General features: G+C 53.8%; 1 protein-coding gene across 6 annotated transcripts in view; it reads left to right on the top strand.

Moving 5' to 3' along the window:
- Egln1 (egl-9 family hypoxia inducible factor 1) overlaps positions 1-19,439 on the top strand; it is a 93,653-nt gene that overhangs the window by 14,396 nt on the left and 59,818 nt on the right. The gene's annotated exons all lie outside the window — the stretch shown is intronic.

Here is a 19,439-nt window from a genome sequence, read left to right as displayed (position 1 = left end):
CCTGTAAAACTTCAAAAAAGAAGAGGAGGACCCTGTTTGAAAAAAGTAAAAAGGACTGGGGATGTAGCTCAGAGATAAAGCACCCCAGGATTCAATCCCCAGTTTAAAAAAAAAAAAAAAAAACAGAGAAAAGAGTAAATCCTCGTGACGTCAAGATTGATGAAGATTTTCTAGGACACAAACAAGATGACCCATAAAAGAGGAAAATTGATAAGTTAGATTTTGTCAACGTTTAAATATGAAATTTAAAAAATGAAAAATTTTAAAAACAATAAGACAAACACTTTTGGAGAAAATGTTTACATTAATCTGAGGAAAGACTCCTATCCAGAGTGTGTAAGAAATTCTTATAACTCAGTAATAAAAGGATCTGATGGGAAAGTAGAAAGCAGGTTGGAACAGGCGTTTCACGAAAAACCAAGTGCAAAAGGTTCTCACAGATTCTTAGCGTTACTGGTCACTGAACTGAAATAGGACTGAGGCCACAAGACATGCCACCCCAGGAAGCCCCAGGAAGGCTGAGGTCAGAATACCCCAGGGAGCACTGGAAGGCTGATATCAGAACACCCCAGGGAGCACCGGAAGGCTGAGGTCAGAAGGGGCCTCACCTGACGTTCCAGGGAGGATGTGGAGGGTGAGCACCCTTTCGTTGATCTGCCCGTTTGTGGCAGGAAGAATTGCAAAGTGGCACTGCCACTGGGCAGACAGGACAGTGGGTGAATGCAGACTGAGCGTGTAACCCAGGATGTCACTGCTCAGCATCTCCCAAGAGAAACAAAAATTTGTCCCCACAGAGACCGAGTGAGGCATTCCATTCATTATTACCAAACTTAGGGAGCCACTGCGCTTAAGGTGTGGTGGGTAGACCAGCGGGGCACAGCCCCCCCCCCCCCCCCCCCCCCCCGCAGGGGGATACTGCCAGTAATGAAATGACGGGGAGGGGGAATGTGGGTCTCAGGCACAGGCCCTGGGCTCAGTCCCCAGCACCGCAAAAACACAAGGCAACCACCAGCTGGATGAACTGCTTCTGTGGCCCCTGGTTGGATCTGGTGTCAGTTGTAGGTTGGGCTGTGACGTAGTACTGTGTGTCAGATTGTGAGGTAGCCCTAGAGCATGTGGGTGGGGCTCAGAAGGGACATCTCAGGAACTGCTGTGTTCTTGCTTTCTGTGTGCTCAATGTGCCCGTGTTGGTGCCCACATTGATGGGGACTCACCGGGTCCCAGGCGCTGTGCCACCCAGCTTATCTATTGCGTTCCTTCCTCACAGTGGCATCTGAGGTGTGGTCACTGTCTTTTCCTTCATTGCACAGTCGAGGAAGACGAGGCCCCAGAGACTGAAGAGCCTGCTCCGGGTGTAGCCTGGAAGTCTTGCAAGCCAGGGGGTGGCTAGCAGTAAGCGCAACCTTCTGGTTCATGCCAGGGAGTCTGTGTGTGTCTTCAGAGGTGTCCTGCTGCATTCAGGTTGTCTACTGGCTCTTGCTGTTTGCATTGCAGGATCTTCTTAATTTAAAAAAGTTGAGGTGAGGGGCTGGGAATGTGGTTCAGGCGGTAGCGCGCTCGTCTGGTATGCGTGCGGCCCGGGTTCGATCCCCAGCACCACATACCAACAAAGATGTTATGTCCGCCGAGAACTAAGAAATAAATATTAAAAAAATTTCTCTCTCTCTCTCTCTCTCTCTCTCTCTCTCTCTCTTCTCCCCCTCTCTCACTCGCTCTTTAAAAAAAAAAAGTTGAGGTGAGCCGACTGTGTGTCAGATGGCTCCCCGCTTTTTTACTGGAATCCCCGTTGGAGTGCATGGAGTGCTGTTCCCCTTCCACAGCCTCCACTGGAAAGTGCAATGGCCATTTGCTCCCAGGGACATCATTTTGACAGTGTGTAGACGCAAGGGTGGGACAGGTTGTTTTTCAGATAATGGCGGTTCTTGGTCCCTTGGTAAGGCTCCTCTTGGCTCTGTGGGCCTTCCATTGCCTGGGCACTACAGGCAACTGCCCACACATTGCGCCAGTCACGTTGGCAGCAAGGCCCACCTCAGCTCTGCCAGGCAGAGTCTAGTCCAGGTTGAGGGGCCCAGTTCACAAGTGGCTCTTACAGGATGTATAAGGGACGTGAAAGCATTCATCCTTGAAAGCATTCATCCTTGGTCTTGTGCTCCCTAAGCCCACTGCCAGCGAGTGGTGAAGGGTAGGCCATTTCATACCCAGCTCAGCCGATTTCCTGATTGACACCCCGTCTGGGGGGGATGGTGTAGCTAGCGCCCTCTGCCTTTATGCCTTGGTTGCTTAGCCTCCCGAGACCGTAAGGCAGCTGCCACTCAGAACCTGATGGAGAGCTTCTGGAGTCCTTGTGCCGACAGGAGGGTCTGCCTCTCCTCACCCATCCTGCTTGCTCTGTCTGCCCTTCATCTCTCGACCAGGAATGTGTGGGTCCTAGCTAGCTGGGAGCAAAGTCCAGCCCCACATTTGGCGGCTTGCAGTGCCCGACAGTCATCGTCCTTGCTTCTGGTTTGTTTGATGGAGCCCGGTGCCTGTTTGCTGAGGCATCTGCTCCCCTGTTACCACTGCCCTCCCCTGGCACCTCTCCCTCCCGGCACCTACCTCTGGTTCCTTGCATTCTCTTTGCGGAAACTGGCTTTGACATCAAGGAGACATGGCTTTCAGTTCTGGCCCTTGCCACATGTTAGCTATGTGACCTTGGAGTTTAAAATTTCCCAATCCTCTCCAGACCCAGTTTCCTGCCTGTGACAGGAGTAGGTCCTTCCCAACAGGGTTGTTGGAAATACCGGGGTGGCAGTGTTTGGCGTGTGGTGGGTGTGAAGAGGGGAATCGTAGCTCTGTAGGCTCCATACTGTTTTTGCTGTAGTAACAGGAGGGCAGCCAGAGAGGCTGAAGGAGGACTTCAGTACAGGATGGGACAGCCAGGCCTACTGCAGGCCGAGGCCCGCCCTCCCCTGGTCCCTGGTGGGTGGCACTGTGCCCAGGGGAGTGTGCAGTCCCCAGGTAAGTGGTGTGTCTTCCTTGGGTGAGTTTTGTTCAGTTTGAATTTTACTTGGTTTAAAAGGAGTTTGAAGTGCCGTGGGGTGGAGTTCAGTGGTAAGAGGCCTTGGACTCGGCCACAGCACCCCCCAGTCCTCTTGGTGGCACAAGTGGCCGCCCACGGCAGAGGGCAGAGCAAAATGGCTGTTGAAGAGGAAATGGCCTCACAGCAGTGTCCTCATAAGCGCCCCCATCTGAAGCTGTCCTCTTCCACAGTTTCTTGGACAGTCCAATAGCCAGGCCGTGGAGTGGGGTGGATTTAGAGGGCAGCTGGCATCAGATTGTAGTTTCGGGAAGTTGGCTTGAGTAGAGTGTGAGGGATGGTTTGCAGGCGGCCCTGGAGGAAGAGGTACATGAGGGGACGGTTGCAGGAGTCCACACTTGGGCCAGGACCTCTGTTGAGGTGGAGGAGGTGGCTGGAGGGGTCCGTGGGAGGCCTGGCAAGGATCTTGAGATGAGGAGAGTGGGCAGCTGTCAGGGACTCGCCCTCTGGGGAACCTGGCGTAGCAAGGGTGCCCTTCTGCCAAGGGCGGTGTACGAGGAGAGTAGAGACATAGTTCAGGCCTCTGGTGTCTTCTGCCTGTGCCCCTCTAGGCAGATGCTGGTTTGTCAGTTGAGGAGGAGGAGGAGAGCCAGAGGGCTGGAGGGGCAGGAAGACAGAGCTCCTCCAGGAGGGTCCCCGTGCCGCAGAGGGCCTTCCTGGGGAGGTGTCTGAAGGACATTCATGCTTTTGCTAGAGAAGGCGCTGGGGTGGGTTGAGACTTTGCCAGGAAAAACCCCCGGAGCTGCAGGAGCATAAGTCTGGAGGCAGTGATCCGAGTAGGACTGGAGGTGAGGCCCGTGGCAGGGAGTCTGTCTGCATCTGCATTCCTGTGTCTGAGGGCCACTTGGAGGTCTAGGGAGACTCTGAGCCTAGGTCTGGCTAGATCCCAAGGCTGCCTGTCCAGCAGGCTCCCAAGCAGGGTGCTGCCATGACTCTGAGGACAGCCCCCAGCCCCATTTCTGAGTTATGCATCCAGGCGCCCCAGACACTGCAGCCCACCCCTGCGGGTCCCTGGGAGAGTCCTCAGGGTTCAGAGGAGGCACACCAGCACCAGGTCACTGCACCCCTCCTGGTGAGGCTGGGTCTTCAGCACTTGTTCTGAAGGAGGGCAAGGCCTGCTGTAGATGGGAGCAGGTGGCCAGCCTTCAGGCCGACCCAAGGCTGGGAACCTTGTGCTGTCCCTGTTGGCCCCAAGTTGCTCAGTCTTAAACACGGACCAAGGCCTTTGGCCCTTATGCCTTAGTAAAGGTGAGTATTAGGAATTTCTTTTGGCCTAGGGGGGCATAAAAAATCACCAAGACACTAAGGAAGTTTGGGAACCAGGGAGAGACTCTTCTTCTCAGAATCTGTCAGGAGCATAGCAGAGCAGAGCCTGGAAGATTGGGTAGCAGTGGGCAAAGAGGACTTGGTTCTGCACAGAGACAGCTCGATGTTTTTAGAGAAGCCTCGGGCTGTTAGAGGAGCAGGCTCAAGGGTGCTGTGGGTGGGCTTGGAGGAGGCAAGAAGGCCGGGCATGAAACCCTGCCCCCGATGCTGCCCTCAGGCCAGCAGCATTGGTTTGTTGGGAGAAATGCAGACCCCTGCCCACTGCGGGCTGAACCCACACAGGCACTTTGGATGAGGTCCCGTGACAGCACGTCAGGCCGGATTGCCTCAGGTAGGGATAGCAGCACTGTTTGAGCACTTCTGTGACAGCCATTCCTGCTCAGGGTGCGGGGTGAGGAGGATGATAGGTTTAGGCACATTTAGAAACAGGCTGGGGTGAGAAATTAAGGACTTTTCCTCCTGTAAATAAGAAGCATCACCTAGTGAGTTAGGAAGTCCTGCTGAAATAGTGGCTGGGATTGGGGAGTAGCTTGAAATGACTGCTTTGAGGAATGCCAAGAAACCCTGCAGATCTCCGTGAGCTCAGACTACGTGGTTGTAACTTTTTCCAGTGGTGTGAAGTAGCTGGAGCCACAAAGATCGGACTCATATAAACATTGGTTTGCAGACTGAGGTTAAGGAAAAAAACTAGCTAGAAGTAATCTGTGCTGGACACAGAGGGACTGGGGCAGGAGGCCGTGACAAGGAGGGTGACGGGGAGGGCCAGGTCTCCCGGAAGCCCACGAGAGGTCTCCACCCCAAAGCAGCCTGGCCCTTGCTGTATCACCAGAGGGAGGACAATTCTTTCCTGTCAGGCTGCAGATATCCAGCAGGACTGTGTGATTGCTTAGATAATGGACAGTTTCACCCAGATATGACTGCTAGGATTCTGGATTCAGACTGCAGAGAATGGTGTTAGTCAACTGGGAACCACTTCTAGCGAGTGCAGTGTGAAGGCCAGGTAAGATGAGACGCTGAGTGCCCGATTCCGGGTAGGGGACAGTGGGTGAAATACAGGTGTGGATTCCGGAGGCCAGGCATGAAGGCTGGTTTGGGAATCAGTGTTGTGGTCACAGTATAGCTGGCCAAGTGTCCTTTCATTGGCAGGCAGAAGAGCGGGCTGTGTGGACACATTGTCCCATCCACTCATCAGCTCTTTGAGGTGGGCATCAAACCAGGCCACAGAGGAGGAAGTAGGTTTGGGCAGATGCCCAGTCACGTAGCCAGTTGTTGCTAGGACCAGGATTAGGAACTAGATCTCTCTGACTCAGGTGCACGCCCTCACTGTTGAGCTCTGCTGTATCCTGAGCCACCAGCTTCTGGGTGTCGACTGATACCAGAGGTGCTTGATTTTCTCAGATGGGAATGGCCAAAACAAAATCGAGAGTCCCTCGACTGGCCTGTGCAAACCAGGAAGGAAATGTGTCCATAACTGCAGCCCTGGGTTCCAGCTGTCAGAAGGTTTGATCAACCAAGGGCTCTGCCGGCATCAACTGGGGCTCTCTACTTTTCTAATTAGCTGTGTCTTGCAAGTTCTGTTTAGGGGACAGCAGGACACCTCCTGGTTTTGCTGTCACCTCCTGGACGTGCACCAAGAAAGGGAGCCCCTCTGCAGGAGATCCCACAGAAGTCCTGCACCAGCCCATTGTGCTGACTGGCTGTAGCCAGTGCTGAGCGACCCTGAGCAGCCTTGAGCCACATGTCCCCTGGAGGGTAGAGAGTAAGCCTCACCGGTATGGGGGCTGAGGACCATGGCCAGGGGTCCCCAAGGAAACAAGGCTCATGGAGAGAGACTGGAGGCAGTGGATCCTGGGGAGACAAAAGCTACTGACCACACCTGGGTAGGGTGGCCATCAGCAGAGAGTCCAGGGCTGACTGGGAGGGACAGTACGTGTCTTCTGCTGTGTCCTCACACAGCCCTTGAAGCATACGCTGCTGGGTGAGAGGACAGTGTTTGGTACACCATGGACTGTGGGTGAACGCAGACTGCAGGTAAGCGTAGATTACAGGTAAGCGCAGACTTTGAGCACATGCTCTTCAGTAAGGGTACTGTTGGGTGAGCATACACCGCAGGTATGCCACAAGTCAGCATAGACCCTTAAAGAAGTGTAGGCTTTTTTTTTTTTTTTTTTTTTGGTTCTGGGGTGTTTAACCAGGGGAGCTTAATCACTGAGCTACACCCCCAGCCTTTTTAAAAAACATTTTATTTAGAGACAGGGACTCACTGAGTTTCTTAGGCCCTCGCTAAGTTGCCCAGGCTGGCTTTGAACTCATGATCCCGCTGCCTCAGCCTCCCGAGCCGCTGGGATGACAGACTGAGCTGGACTTGTGCATGTGTGCTCCTGGCCTGGTCCTGCCCCAGTACAGGTGACAGTGGGTGTCACGCTGAGCTCTGCTGCCCTGCAGCTCTGGCTGCCCTTAAGAGATCAGAGACTCAGTGGAAGCAGCCAGTCACTGGGCCACCATTAGTTCCACATGGCATCTTAGTGAGGGATTGTGAGTATTGTTGAAAGACATTTGCATTAAGTGTTATCTTATAGTGGAAATTACTTATTTTTAAAATTAAATTGTTTTTTCTCTTTTCAAAATTTTTCTGCTTTATATTTTAATGTTATAAGTGTTTTTTAAATACATAGCCCTAAATTTTAAAAAATATTTATTTATTAGTTGTAGATGGACATAATATCTTTTATTTTATGTGGTGTTGAGGATGGAACCCAGGGCCTCACACATGCCAGGTGAGTGCTTTACCGCTGAGCCACAACCTCAGGCCCCTAAAATTTTATTTTTAAAACTTTTTTAAAGTTATGTAGTCATTGTTATTTATTTATTTTAGTTGTAGCTGGACACAATACCTTTATTTTATTTATTTTTGTAAGGTGCTGAGGATCAAACCCAAGGCCTCCCACATGCTAGGCAAGCGCTCTGCCACGGATCCCAGCCTGGCCCTAGAAGCTTCATATGCTGTCCTTGAAGGGTAAACTTTAGTGGACTTGCTTCTTTTTTGTGGTGCTGGGGGCCTCCCGCATGCCAGGCCGAGGGTGTACCACTTAGCTACCCACACTTGGAGGTTCATTTTTAGTGTATCTCCAGAAAGTATGAAAGCCTTTGTGTTGATCGTTAACCTTTGTAACAATTGTTTCAAAACCTTATCCAATATTTCTATATTTTACCTTTTTTGAAAAAGCTGATTTTCAAGAATTTTATTATCAGAATACTGTATTCTAAGATTGTTCTATTTATTAGAATTGAGTAATTACAGAAAAGATAATGTCCTATCGTGTCCTTTTCTATATAATAGTGATACCGTGTTCTGGGGGCTAGACGTGGGTGGGTGAGTGATGGAGGTCAGCAGGTCCTTACATGTGGGTGTTGGAGTGACGGAGGTCAGCAGGTCCTTACATGTGGGTGTTGGAGTGATGGAGATCAGCAGGTCAATCTACGTGAGTGTGGGACTGATGGAGGTCAGCAGGTCTGTCTACGTGGGTGTGGGAGTGATGGAGGTCAGCAGGTCCTTACATGTGGTGTGAGAGTGATGGAGGTCAGCAGGTCCTTCCACGTGGTGTGGAAGTGATGGGGGTCAGCAGGTCCTTACACATGGTGTGGGAATGATGGAGGTCGGCAGATCCTTACAGTGGTGTAGGAGTGATGGAGGTCGCCAGGTCCTTGTACGTGGTATATGAGTGATGGAGGTCAGCAGGTCCTTACATGTGGGTGTTGGAATGATGGAGGTCAGCAGGTCTATCTACATGAGTGTGGGACTGATGGAGGTCAGCAGGTCCTTAACGTGGTGTGGGAATGATGGAGGTCAGCAGGACCTTCCAAGTGGTGTGGGAGTGGAGGTCAGCAGGTCCTTATACATGGTGTGTGAGTGATGGAGGCAGCAGGTCTTTTCACGGGTGTGTGAGTGATGGAGGTCAGCAGGTCCTTCCACGTGGTGTGTGAGTGATGGAGGTCAGCAGCCTTAACATGGTGTGTGAGTGGTGGAGGTCAGCAGGTCCTTACACGTGGGTGTTGGGGTGATGGAGGCCAGCAGGTCTATCTACATGGGTGTGGGAGTGATAGAGGTCAGCAGGTCCTTACACATGGTGTGTGAGTGATGGAGGTCAGCAGGTCCTTACACGTGGATGTTGGAATGATGGAGGTCAGCAGGTCTGTCTACGTGGGTGTGGGAGTGATGGAGGTCAGCAGGTCCTTAACGTGTGTGTGAGTGATGGAGGTCAGCAGGTCCTTACACGTGGTGTGGGAGTGATGGAGGTCAGCAGGTCAATCTACGTGAGTGTGGGACTGATGGAGGTCAGCAGGTCCTTCCACGTGGTGTGTGAGTGATGGAGGTCAGCAGGTCCTTACACGTGGTGTGGGAGTGATGGAGGTCAGCAGGTCAATCTACGTGAGTGTGGGACTGATGGAGGTCAGCAGGTCCTTCCACGTAGTGTGGGACTGATGGAGGTCAGCAGGTCCTTCCACGTAGTGTGGGACTGATGGAGGTCAGCAGGTCCTTCCACGTAGTGTGGGACTGATGGAGGTCAGCAGGTCCTTACACATGGTGTGGGAGTGATGGAGGTCAGCAGGTGCTTACATGTAGTGTGGGAATAATGGATGTTGACAGATCCTTACAGGTGGGGAGGAGTGATGGGGGTTGGCAGGTTCTTCCATGAAGTGTGTGAGTGATGGAGGTCAGCAGGTCCTTACACATGGATGTTGGAGTGAGGAGGTCAGCAGGTCCTTACGTGTGGTGTGTGAGTGATGAAGGTCAGCAGGTCCTTACACGTGGGTGTGTGAGTGATGGAGGTCATCAGGTCCTTCCATGTGGTGTGTGAGTGATGGAGGTCAGCAGGTCCTTCTACGTGGTGTGTGAGTGATAGAGGTTAGCAGGTCCTTGGACATGGGTGTGGGAGTGATGGAGGTCAGCAGGTCCTTCCATGTGGGTGTCTGAGTGATGGAGGTCCGCAGGTCCTTCCACGTGGTATGGGAATGATGGAGGTTAGTTGGCCCTTCCACGTGGTGTGGGAATGATGGAGATGAGCAGGTCCTTCCACGTGGTTGGGAGTGATGGAGGTCAGCAGGTCCTTCCACATGGTGTGTGAGTGAGGAAGGTCAGTAGGTCCTTACACATGGTGTGTGAGTGATGGAGGTCAGCAGATCCTTACACGTAATGTGGGAGTGATGGATGTCAGCAGGTCCTTCCACATGGTGAGATGTGATGGAGTTCAGCAGGTCCTTCCACGTGGTATGTGAGTGATGGAGGTCAGCAAGTGCTTCTATGTGGGTGTGGGAGTGATGGAGGTCAGCAGGTCCTTCCATATGGGTGTGTGAGTAGGAGGTCAGCAGGTCCTTCCATATGGGTGTGTGAGTAATGGAGGTCAGCAGGTCCTTACACATGGGTGTGTAGAGGTGGAGGTCAGCAGGTCCTTACACGTGGTGTGGGAGTGATGGAGTTCAGCAGATCCTTACACGTGGGTTGGGAGTGATGGGGGTCAGCAGGTCTTTCCACATGGTGTGTGAGTGATGGAGGTCAGCAGGTCCTTACACATGGGTATTGGAGTGATGGAGATCAGCACGTTCTTCCACGTGGTATGGGAGTGATGGGGGTCAGCAGGTTCTTACACGTGGTGTGTGAGTGATGGAGTCAGCAGGTCCTTCCATGTGGCGTGTGAGTGATGGAGGTCGGCAGATACTTATACGTGGGGTGGGAATGATGGGGGTTGGCAGGTCCTTCCAGGTGGTGTGAGTGATAGAGGTCAGCAGGTCCTTACACGTGGGTGTTGGAATGATGGAGGTCAGCAGGTCTTTTCACGTGGGGTATAGCGGTGGAGGTCAGCAGGTCCTTAAACGTGGTATGTGAGTGATGGAGGTCATCAGGTCCTTACACGTGGGTGTTGGAGTGATGGAGGTCAGCAGGTCCTTATATGTGGGTGTATAGTGGTGGAGGTCAGCGGGTCCCTACTCATGGTGTTGGAGTGATGGAGGTCAGCAGGTGCTGCACACTTCAGGTTCCACTGTTTCTCATTCTGCAGTGCTATTTACATTTCTTGTCCTCCTCTGTGAAGCCCTTGATTTGTTATTTGCGGGAAGCAATGTAAGACTGGAGTCAGGCTTTCTGGGGTTTGACCTGTGAGTTCCCGTCTCTGGGTTGGGTGGGACCTTCTGGGCCTCCCAGTGTGCTGCCCCCCTGCCTGGTGGAAAGCAGTCCTGGGCTGGACAAGAAGGTTGTGGGTCAGGTCCCTGGCTCCAGGAATGAGGATTCAGCCTGGGATTTGGTCTGAGTCCTGGTCACATGGAGTGCGGGCAGAAACAAGATGAACTTCCTGCCTCTGCAGTGGTCTCCCCTTCTTCAAGGGGCTTGTGCAGGGTTGAGGGCAGCCAATTCCTCATGTGATCCCAGCAGCGCTTCGTGAGTGGCGTTAGCTGGGAGGCATTTCACTGGGCACATGCCTAGCCACAAAGAAATGGAGACAGGAAATGCCACATAGAACAGGGGCCACAGCCGGGAGGGGAGCCCTCAGGCCTGCTTATGCCTCGCCGACTGCCAGACATGTGACCACCAGTCAACTTGTCAAGGCCCTCATCCTTCTTTCTGGAAGGAGTGATATGGAGTAGACCTCTTCAGCAGCTAGTGTGGGGACAGAATGGGATAATAAAGACCAAACTGAGGTCTGGGGCTGGGGCTTAGCGGTAGAGTGTTCACCTAGCATGCTCAAGACCTCATAAAAAAGGAAATAAATAAAATAAAGGTGTTAGGTCCAGCTATAACTAAAAAAAAGACCAAACTGGCCACGGTGCCTGGCACATAGTGGGTGCTCCCAGTCATGATGGCGCAGGTGTTTGTGGAAGAAGAAAGGAGTCAAGATCGTGGAGCACCTGGCTGTGTTCCCATGCTAACCTTTCAAGGGACACAGTGCCCCAAGCACATGGCTCCTCTGGGTCTGCGGCTGTCGGGCTCAGCTGGCACCAGAGCTGTCCACACACCAGCCTCTGTGATCGGCACTTCCCGTGTGCTAGTTTGTTGGAGTGACGGAGGTCAGCAGGAGTACCAGAGATTGAACTCAGGAGCACTCAGCCCCTGAGCCATCATATCTCCAGTCCTATGTTAGCTTTGCCAGTGGCATCCTGCTGTGGTCTTCCCTTCCCCGGGCAAGGGAGGTGGAGCACGGAGCGGTGGGAAACTGACCCAGAGTGACTTAGCCGGGGAGTGGCAGTCAACCGTGGTCGGGGTGATGTGCTGAGGACGGCCTCCATGTCCTCGGTCTCGGTCTCTGTCCCTCCTGCTACTCCACACTGCCTTCTGTGGAGCGGGGAGCAGTTTTGCCAGCCAGGACACACACCTGAGTTGTGTCCTGTTGACTTGGCCCTGTGTGCCTGAGACCACAGCCTGCCAGGATGTGTGTCCTCTGGGCCACTCGCCCCCTGCGCAGTTCCTGCTGTGCCTGGCCTGCACCTTTGGTCCCTCATTTTGTTTTTTATTTTTTGGGGGTACCAGGGATTGAACTCAGGAGCACTCAGCCACTGAGCCATATCCCCAGCCCTATTTTTTTTTTTAAGTTTTTCTTGTACTCGTAGCTGGACACAGCACAATAAATAAATATTTATTTATTTTTGCGTGGTGCTGAGGATCCAGCCTAGCGCCTTACACGTGTTAGACGAGTGCTTTGCACTGAGCCCCAGCCCCAGTCCTATTCTGTGTTTTATTTAGAGATGGGACCTCACCGCGATGCTTAGGGTCTAGCTTTTGCTGAGGCTAGCATCTGCCCTGCTGGCTCCAGAGTGCTGGAGTCAAAGTGGCCTTGCTGACAGTTCATGGTAAGCTCTAGCCTCCATGCGGCCGCCCCCTCTCTTTTCTTCATTGGCCAAAAGCTTGGGGCTACCTTGTGTCTCATACTCCTATGCCAATCTTTCTGGAAATACTGCTCATCCTGCCTTCAAAAGGGAACAAGCATCCAGCCACTTGGCACCTGTGGTCTGAGCAGTCATCCGGCATCCCAAATGACTAGGCTTGGAGCTGGGCTCTGTGGCAACTTAGCTGGTGACCGAGTGAGTGCCCATATCCCTGGGCAGCTCCCAGGGGACGGTGAGCTGCTCAATCCTGGCATGACTGCCCCTCATACCATCTCCGTGCCTGGCCCTTCCCCATCTTGTCCAGGTCTCCTGCTGTCCCCTCCTCTCCAGCTCCTGTCCTCGAAGCACCAGGCGCCACGCCCCCAGGGTTTTACTACCAGCCAGCCTGCGCCCTGCACACTCCTCCTCCGTCCCTTTCAGGCTTGCTCAGGTGTCAGGTCACCTGGCCCTGGGAACACACTGCCCCTCGGCATCACATTCCCTTCACCTCTTCATGATACTGTCTTCTAATGACGTCTTGTGCTATATACTGACCGGCTTTGTGTCCCTTCTCCTGCTAGAGCGGGCTCCTTGGAGGGAGATCCTTTTTGTCTTTCTGTCATTATTATATCCCAACATCCAGAATGGGGCTGCCCATGTGGCAGGTGTTCAGTCGGTGCCTGCTGAAGGAATGAGCGCATCCCGGAGGGAGAGAGGGAGGGGGACAGATGATTTGCCCTGCAGGGGAGTGAACCCAGAGAAGCTCTACACTGAGCTGACCCCAGCCCCTTTAATTCATTATTTTGAGTTAGAGTCTTGCTAAGCTGCCCAGGCTGTGCCCCACCATTGAGCCACACCCCCACCCCTGCCCTTTTCACTTTTTATTTTGAGACAGGGTCTCGCTGAGTCCTCCAGGCTGGCTTCGTCCTCGGGAGCCTCCACGCCTGGTGGGTTCTGCCATCTTCCTGTGCTGTAGTCCGTCCTCCCTCTCTATTCCCACCATGCACTCCAGCCTCGTCGCTCTCCACTCTTGTTCCATGTCATCTCGACAGGTAGCCTGAGTGACATTTGTGAAATTGAGATATGATTTTTTTTTTTAAAATTACAATTCCAAACTCTTTGCCAACCAGGGTGGAGAGGAAAAAGGAGAGGCTTCAGGCCTCACCCTGTACTTGGGACCTATGATTCAAGGTGGAGCGTCTGGGGGGCTCTGTGCTGCAGCTACTGCCCAGGTGGAGCGTCTGGGGGTGTCTCTGTGCTGCCCAGGTGGAGCGTCTGGGGGTCTCTGTGCTGTAGGCTGCAGCCCAGGTGACCTCTGGCAGGTTAGAGATTCCTGCTCTGCCCAGGAGGTGGACTCCTCAGCCAGTGCTGCCTCCCCACTTCTCCTGCCAGCCATGTTGCATTTGGGACTTGTCTCTGGACACTGCATCACCCCCCACCCCCAGTCCCCTGCCCCCACCCTGCCCCCCCACCCCGCCCTTCCCAGTGTAAACACTGCTCCCTCTGCTTGGAGTCTAACCTGCTCTGGCAGACTTATTTCCGGATCTGCTCGCTGGTCACTTTCTCTATAATGTCTTTCCTGGTACCATTCCTGTGACAGAGGTGACTGCGCCTTTGCTCTTAGGCGTCTTGTGACGGGCCTCAGCAACACTTGTTCTCTGGGTCTTTTCCAGAGCTGCTGCTGATGCCCAGTGTCTCCCACTAAATGTATGACCTGATCTCCCCAGCCCAGCTTCTCAGTGCGTTACTATGAGTGCCAAACCCACTGAGCCTGGCGCATGTGCAGACCTGTGTTAGCAAGCAGACTCCAACAGCCTTACTTAGCACTCTCAAGCTGGATGCGGTCCCTACTCTGCGTCTTATGGGACCTCAATGCACATCTTCTCTGGGAGATTTATTCAAGACAGAGGTGCCCCTCTGGCTTTGGATTCAGCTTACTCCAAGTGGGATCTGGCAGTAGAATTCCTTGGTGGGGGAGGAACTACAGAACCATCAGGGACCTCAAGGTCTGGGTGCAGACTCAAGAGTGGACCACCAGGGCTCTGGTAGGAGCAGGGCCAGGGATAACATCGGGGCAAACCACTCTTTCTGAAGCTGTAGGGACTTTTAACCTCCATCTGCCCATCAGACCCCTGGCTTGGGTACAGCAGGACACTGGCCTCGCTGCAGTGAGGTGGGTTGGAAGCTCTCTGGTACCACCGTGCGTTTGCGTGTTGACTGACTGTATGAACCATAGTGGGGTTGCCATCTGCCTTCCTGCTTAAGTAAGTACTTCATATTAAAATACGCTACAGGAGCACAGGAAGGATGCAGAAGCTGTCACTGTGTTATTTGGTGGCAGTTGGGAACAGAAGAGCTCTCAGACATAAGTAGAGAAAGGATGAGCAGCTGACAGGAAGTGGGTATGGGCAGGAGTGGGCAGTCCAGGGTTGCATGGCCAAGAAGTGTGAGAAGGTTTTCTTTTTTTGCAAATGTAAGATGTAATCAAAACATTAAAAAGACAAATTTTTACTGGGGCTGACAACAGTAGGCAGCAGTGGCCCTGGCTGAGAGCCAGTGGGCAGGAGTGGCCCCTGGGAATGTGGGCGAGTGTTGTGACTCCCCACCCGTCATTCAGTGGTCAGGAGGCATCGGGGTATTCTGGAGGGTAGTCCCCAAACCACCATCAGGCGCAAGGCTGAGGAAATCTCCTCTGACCTTCATTCACAGCGGAAAAAGACTCAGCTAAACATTGGTGGGAGTCGGTGATGGTACGCTGGCCGCGGCCACTTGGCCACCACGTTGCTGTGGTGGGGGATGTTGGCCTCAGGGAGCACCTCAGAATCGGGCCTGTGTCCTTGCCCTCTCACACTGCTGGCAGCCACAGAAGACGGCCCCCAAGTCCACATCTCCAGCCAGGGCCCCAGAGCTGTAGACTGGCATCCCTAGCTGCCCTCAGAGGAACCGCGTCCCCAGATGAGCCCTTCCACCCAGACCTGTGTCCCCTGCAGCCTGGACCCAGGCACACCTTCTGCCCCTGTCTACCTGCTGAGGCTTTTCTCATGCTCCACTCTGGCCCCCCCCCACCACCCTCCCAGGGCTGTCTTTTTCCCAGGGCTGTCTTTTTCCCAGGCTGTGTTCCACCTGGTCTTTCCCTGTTGCTCTTCCCCACGTCCATCTCAGAGGCCACTGCTATGTTTCTGAGGCACAGTTCTGACCATGTTGCCCTTACCCCCAAAATGAGGGATTCCTTGTGCATATTGAACACATGACATGCTCCTTAATGGGGCATTTAGGGCCAGCCCTGTCACCCTAGCAACTCGGGATGCTGAGGCAGGAAGATGCAAGTTTGAGGCCAGCCTCAGCCATCTAGTGAGACCCTGTCTTACAAGTAAAAAGGGTTGGGGGTGTATCCCAGAGATAGAGTCCCTGATTCAATCCAGCAAAAATGAAGTGAAGGTACTTTGAGGCTTGTCTGCAGTCCACCCACGCTCCGCCTTCGTCCCCAGGACTGTGTGCAGCAGTCAGCAGGCACTGCACCTTCCGTGTTTCCTGGCCTCTAAGGCTTCACTAAGGGCCCACTCTTGACAGTTGCCTCTGCTTTTGCTGCAAAGCCTGCTGTGGGTCTGTCCCTCTGGGACTTGCTTGTGCCTTCCTGCTCCCCTGCCCTCCTCCCTCTCTCCAGGACCCGGGCTCAGGAGTCCAGTGGTCATGGTGCTCCTCCTGCTCATAGCATTGTAGCTCCTTAGCAAACAGGGAGTCACGTGGCCTGTCCCTCCTCCTGAGCCCCACCCACTGTGCTAACTGAGGTCAGAAGCAAGTACGTGACTTCAGTGACATTTTTTATTGTATATTTTACCAAACGAGACTGAGCTAAACTGAACAAATAAAGAGCCTGGCTTTTAAACTGGGAGGACTCTTGCAGAAAACTCCCACTTGCCTCAGTCCTGCTCTCCTGAGGACCTTCCTCTCATGGAGCTACTTCTGTAGGCCTGTGGCTGGTGGCGGGTGAGTATGGAGCCTTCCTGGGCCTGCCTGTGTCCAGGCTGGCTGTGCTGCCATCCACCCCAGCCGTCAGGTCCACCCCAGCCGTGAGGTCAACCCAGCTGTGAGGTCCACCCCAGTCATGCAGGCCTCTGAGGAGCTGGGGAGGACTTCTGCCCATATCCCTGTCCCACCTCTGCCCTTTCAACCTGGCAGAGGTCCTGCTGGGCATCTGTGAATGGGGAAGATTCCTGGTGCCTGACCCTGAAGGTGGCCATGAGGAAGTGAGAGGAGGGTCTCTGCACTGGTGCCTAGGCAGCCTGTATGAGCAGGATCATCTGAACCTTTCCCCTCATTCAGGGTGGACGTGGCTTGGTGACCACAGTGTAGTCCTCTTAGCTGTCAGTTTCTATTTTTAAATAATTCTCTTCAGAAAGTGGGAGAGCCCCAACCAGAGCTGGAGCAGCAGCCCTATCAGGCCCGTCTCCCCGCTGAGCCTCCCATGGACACCTTGGTGCGGGCAGTAATGCCTGCGACCCCAGAGGGACAGCCGGCGGCTCGTCCTCCCCTCGGTTCTGGAGTGCAAAGCAGAGCTGCGGTTTCTGGTCTTGAAGATGCACTATTGTCCTGCGTGTTCTCATGCACAGGGGGACGACAGGTCATGTATGTCTCGCAGGTTGGAGCAGGTTTTCCCCACAGGAAGCTGAGGTAGACAAGGCTGGTATCCCTGCCAGGTGGCAGATGAGGACTGTGACATCAGCAATTCATGGGGAAAGGCTGGTGTCCCTACTAGGTGGCAGATGAAGGCTGTGGCGTCAGCACTTCAGGGGAATTAACCTCGCTGCTCGTCTTCTGGCACCAAGCTGTGCTGTGCTTGCTCTGTTTTTTGACAAAGCCACCACGTGGCCTTTCCTAGACTGGTATTGGAAGCCGGTGGAGTTGGCAGGTTAAATGCAGCCCGGTGGTGCCCCATCCCTCTACTGACGTGTTCTCAGTGTCCCCAGAGCAGAAGAGACGTGGTGGCGGTGGCAACTCTGAGAAGCACGTGTAGAGATAGGTACCAGGTACGTCAGGGACTGGGGAACTCAACGTACTCTACGAGTCTGAGACGTGTGCCTTTTCTTTTTAAAGTCTCACCTGGAGTTTAGGTGTAGGAAACAGCTACACCCTGCCCTGGTGGATGGTCAGGCAGGCCCTCATCTGGCCTCTCATTTCCCAGGGTGGCCCCAGTCCCCACCTGGCACAATTGTTCTGGGGTGCTGGGCTCCTCCTGATCACTGCTGAGAAGCTCCTGGCTCCCAGGTCCTGGTGCCTTGCTGGATGTGCTCACCTTGGGTGCTGCCTACTCACAGCTGCCTGGCGTCTCCCTGACTCCTCCATCTGGGTCCCTCACAGACCTGTGGTCTCTGCCCTCAGAAGATCCTCTTGGCCGTTCTCTTGGGCTTGGCCTCCTTCATTTCCTTTTGGAACTTGCAGCCCATGTGGTCTTGGTGCTGGCTGGCCTGAGGTTGTGGTGTTTGGGCACGTGGCTCCAGCGCCAGCCTCCTGCACTCACATGTCTGCTGGCTCACGACCTCCCCCCTGGCTATCTTTGAGTTCTTGAAGGTGGTAGCTATGGCCTCGTCCATGTCACCTCAGTTGTCACGTGTGAACCACGTGGGGCGCCTGGTGAGCGGTGGGCCCCACTTGGTACCGTGCAGGTGATGCTAGGTTTGCCATAGCCCTCCTGGTCACATGAGGTTAGACGGCTCCTCCCTGACTCTGAACGCTTCAGAGTGCTATCCATGGTGCTCATCTCGGCTTGCCCTAGGCCTGCAGCCAATGGGCTGGTGCCTTCTCCGGCCTCTTGCGGCTGCCCTGCCCAGGCTGGGCTCCTGTCATCTTATGGAGAGATGCTTCCCACTGCCTAGCTTCCTCATGTGTCTAGGGGCCCACCCAGAGGCAGAGTCTAGGGTTGGGTTGTGTGCGGGACTTTGTTTTATCCTCCACATGGGCCTGGTGTGCGTCCTGCACACAGGTGCGGAGTGGAGGGAGGACTTTGCTTTCCTTCTCAGCAAGGGGGGCGGGCAGAGGCCTGAATCCATGGTCCCAGAGGAGATTGCTGTACAGAGGTCTTGGCCTCCTGTCTGGGCTTCTGGTCTTGGGAGCCAAGAGCACCCAGGCCAGCCACACTGTCCCTCTGGCGCCCTCTGGCCCTTGTCTGTGGTCTGCTCTGGGAGCCTGGCTCTGGCAGCTGGTGATGCAGAATGGCACAGGCTCCTGCTTCCCGGGGGCTCCTGAGCCTGCCATCGCCATGCTGCTTTCCCCGCTGTTCCCCAGCGCTGCCAGCAGAGTCAGGAGGAGCAGAGGCATGGTGTCGGGTGGTCAGCAGGTGCCGATGAGGAGCAGTAGGTCCAGGAAGTGAGGTTTCAAAGGATTCTCAGAGATGTAGCCACCAAGATGCTGTAGCTGGGCAGCGGAGCGTGAATTTTAAAAATCAACCTCCTTTGCCCTAAATGTCCTGGTACAGTAATTTAACATTCGAAAGCTCTGCACTGGTCCATCCGCTCCAATACCTGAAGAAGGGCTTTCAAGAGCAACTGGCACCTTGAGCATCTTTTTTTTTTCCTGATAATTCCTGGGAATTGTTCTCAGATGACTTTACCATTTTCGACTGACTTTTATGCATACACCTGGAGGGTTCTGTTTGGGGGGTCTCCCTCATTCTGTGTAACTCCCCCCCCCCGGGGTTCTGCAGTATGTAGTGTTATAAATGGAGCCAAAAAATGGTCTAATGATCTGAAGAGGGTTAGTCACAGCTGAATTAGTTTATTCTTTTTTTAATCACTGACATTACGTGGACTGATACTTTAGTTGACAGTCTGGATTGTGCCTACCGAACTGGTGCCCTCCAGAGCATCGGGGTTTCTGGGAGGGTCCGCCTGTCAGATGAATGAGTGTCCTGAGGCAGCTCAGAGAGAACCCGCAGGGGCAGGACAGCTTGCCAGGCCTTGATCCTTAGTACGTGGGAAAGTCAGGATGTGGGGCCCTAAAACCCTTTGCCTTGTGCTGTTCTGAGTAGGGTGCTGGCTTCTGACCTCCATGGTGGGACAAGGGTGCTGTCTACAATGGTGCAGCTGTCCTGTGTTCTTGATGAGGGCCAGTGGTAGAAAGGCTTTCCTTCTGTCCGTCAAGAGTGTGACTTGGACAGAAGCAGCTATTTCTGAGGAGGGGTTTCATA

Source organism: Ictidomys tridecemlineatus, chromosome 10 (genome assembly GCF_052094955.1).
Source record: "Ictidomys tridecemlineatus isolate mIctTri1 chromosome 10, mIctTri1.hap1, whole genome shotgun sequence".
NCBI classification, from domain to species: Eukaryota; Metazoa; Chordata; class Mammalia; order Rodentia; family Sciuridae; genus Ictidomys; species Ictidomys tridecemlineatus.
The sequence above is the reverse complement of the archived record's forward strand: the minus strand, read 5'-3'. Positions and strand labels throughout refer to the sequence as shown.